We start from the raw sequence: 3,531 nt of genomic DNA on the forward strand, positions 1-3,531 counted from the left end.
GGAAATCGAAAATTGATAAAAGTGAATATTATAGTATTTTGATTCATCGTTGATGTTGAACGTGATATGTCATCGAGCGGGTAGGCAAGCACTAGGCTCGAGTAGGCAAAATTTAAAATTGGTGGATTGTTGGAATGTTTGGAATATTTGTTGACTGTTTTATTTATCGTATTTGAAAAGCGTATTCATTTAGTCGGGGGATGCCTCGAGGTCTTTTGTACTTATTTACCGAGGAATGCCCCGACGTATCATGTACGCAAAGGAGGTTCGTGATGAAGGCTCGAGGCATCGGGTAAAGCAACGGAGTTTAGCTTAGGACTAGTGTAGGTTAGAATAGGATTTATATTTTTGCACTTTTATTTTGGTCTGTATAGATGGACTGGACATTATTATTTTGTTTTGTTTGTTTGTTTGATTGTTTTACGTGTATTTTTTTGTGGTTTGTACATTGTAGTGTCAAAATTAGCCGATACGCTTCATCAAGCAACCGTGGTCGAACCACGGGATCGAGGGGTGCCTAACAACTTTCCTTCGGTCAACAGAATTTCTTAGCCGGAATCTCTGTTCGCAAACCAGTTTAAAGAGTCAAATGGTTTTGGAAAGGATTCTCCATTGGTGACTTGGCATATCAGTTTATGCCAAGTGGCGACTCTGATTTCGAATGTAAAAACAATCCTTCTTCGAAACAAATCGTTTTTTTTTGTCACTTAACAATAAAAACCCTTTCAAACCTAAAAATCAATCTTTTGGAGGTAAGAGGGGGGGGGGGGGGGGGTGACAGTTCTGGTGACTCTGCTTGGGACTTTTCAGAATTCGGACTTATTTTTTGGAGTCGTATCGGCTTTGTTTGGTATTATGGGTGTATAAACATTGTTTGTGATTAATGTTTGTGTTATTGTTACCACTGTTGTGCATTTCTGTGCTCTTTGTTTACAATTTTTTTTCTTTATGTGTTAACGCTTTATATCTGGCATCATTTGCATAACCCGAGTCAATTCTTTCTGCAACAAGTCCCGGAGTGCACGTCGTGCGCACGAACTCTAGTTGAATCACCCTTATTTTAGGGGGAGAGCCGGATGTATGGAGTAGCTGGAAAACAGAGCAGCCACTATCGACCATATGCTCCCCCGAACGGCCTTGTTAGTAAACCACAACGTAGGTCAGCCTTTAGGTCATTCTTATGTGCATCATATTGAAACCTAGCGGGGCCCAAATGGTTCTTTGTAGGAGACTCACCTTTAAAGCATCCCCATGTGCTAAATGTTGTATCTTTGAGGGTAATGTGGTCATTTGACGGACTGATTCGGGGAAAACATGTGTTCGAAGTAAGGTGTTCTTGAAAAAAAAAGAGAAAAAAAGAATAGAAAAGGTGAATCAAAGAAGAGTTTCGTAGTTTTTAGGTTCTTTATGGCTTTTGTTTTCCACGATTCAAAAAATAAAAAAAAATAAAAAAAAATCAAAAAGATTTTCCTTTTGTTTCCTTTAGCAAGCTTTCACAATTCGAAAACTCCAAAAAGATTTTTTTTAGGGGCTTTTTATAAAAGAAAAATTAAAAAAAGGTGGTAGAAGTTTTGTACATTTCATTTAACGAAAATACCAAAAAGATTTTTTCTTTCATAGTTGTTGGTGTCATTTTTTTATGTAAAGTGTCGAATTAAAAACTCAAAAAAAAAAAGACTTTGTTATGTTGTTCATTATGTGTCTTTGGTCGTGTCTCAAGTCAGGGTGTCATATGTTATTTAATCATTAATTGTTCAATCTGGACGAACTACGCACCCCTGATTCTCCTCTTTCGGGATGTGAGATATGTATGCAGCCTATTGTTGGTTCGGGGATCTTATTTAAAAAATTCAAAAAAATATTTTCTTCAGTCTTCATCTAGAGTAGGTGTTTCATACATGTCTTGAAAAGAAAAATAATTTTTTTTAATAGTCGTAGGTTTTATTTTTGGTTGATCTTACTTAAAAAAATCCAAAAAGATTTTTTTCTTCACTCTTCATTTAGAGTAGGTGTCATATACATTTTCAAAAGAAAATTACAAAAAGATTTTTCTTTAATAGGTTCAAGTTTCATTTTCGCATGAAATTCAAAATTGAAAACCCAGAAAAAGTTTCATTGGTAAACATAGGTTTCATTTTGTATAGAGATGTTAAGCCTAAAAAATGCAAAAAAAAAAGATTTTAGTCAATTTTTTTGACAATTTGTTATTTTTCTTTTCTTCTTAAAGTTTCAAGAAAAAGGGAAAAAAGAGGACAAAGAGTTCAATTGGCCATTTTGGCACGACTTCACGAACTACGCACACCTGATTCTCCTATCTCGGGAGTGAGATACGTAGGCGCCCTTCTTGGGTTCGGTGATCTTTTAAAAAAAAAAAGAGAGGTTTTGAAAAAAAATGTTGAACTCTAACATATTTGCTGCCTCTTGTTCAGTTAGTTTAAGGTGGTTGGTTTGTGGCTTCCTGGCTGGTCCTCCATATCACACCAAATCCAAGGAAGGGTTAGTTGTGTCCAACAAGGATATAGAAAGTGCTATCATGGATGAAACAAAGAGTCATGAAAATGAGAGTTTAAAGCAAGAGATTAGGAGACTAAGGCAACAAATGACAGAAATGCACCAAGCTTGGGATAGTGGGTTGCCTCCTCCTCCATTTTCCTCTATTGATCCTACAAATACCTCGAGTTTTTCACCAAAATCGCAAATTCAGTGTCTTACTGTTGTTGATGCACCGCAAAATGAATCAACATTCATTCCAAGCCCAAAACATCTCAATACTTCCACCACTTTCCCTCTAGCTCCTCAGTATAAGCCTGCTACATTTACAACACCACATGTCGACTGTGATCTTGTTGCTCAATCCTCTATCGGGACTTCCACACTGGCTCGCCCAACGATTGTACGTCCCCATGCTACTAGTGAACCTATATTCAATACTCTTGGTGATCATTGTTATACTCCTAAGGCTGCTTTTAAGTTAACTGGACCACCAAAATTTCTTAACAAGAAGTCCAGTGTGCCAGAAGAGTCGGAGCAATTGGTTGGGAAAATGAAGGGTACAGAAGATGCTATGAAAAGTTCCCTAGGACTGCCAGGTAGAGAAGATGTTTCATATAAAAATTGGGGCATGTCTTCAAGTGTCAACCTTTCTTCAAACCTTGAGATGTTGAAATTTGAGGAGCAAGATAGACATGGGGAATTCGTGGAACATTTAGGATAATATTGCAATCAATTAAGGGAAACTAGAGGGAAGAAGAATGAGAAAGATGTAACTGCCAATGCAGTTGGAGAACAGTCACATCTAAGAAGGCGACGTCGTCGTTTCTATCAGTCTCAAGCCCAAGTATATACCCAAGCTCTCTATAATCCCTCCCAAAATCCGTTATACTCTATTTCCCCACCTTCATATCTAGTATATTGAGCATAAGAATATGTTCAACTCCCTTCTTACCCACAATGGCGCGCACCAACGCCTCAAAGTCATCTTCCAATTCTACAAACATACCAAAGCCCTTCTAGGCCCGATGTTCGATCCAA

This window comes from Capsicum annuum, unplaced genomic scaffold (genome assembly GCF_002878395.1).
Source record: "Capsicum annuum cultivar UCD-10X-F1 unplaced genomic scaffold, UCD10Xv1.1 ctg81550, whole genome shotgun sequence".
Classification (NCBI taxonomy): Eukaryota; Viridiplantae; Streptophyta; class Magnoliopsida; order Solanales; family Solanaceae; genus Capsicum; species Capsicum annuum.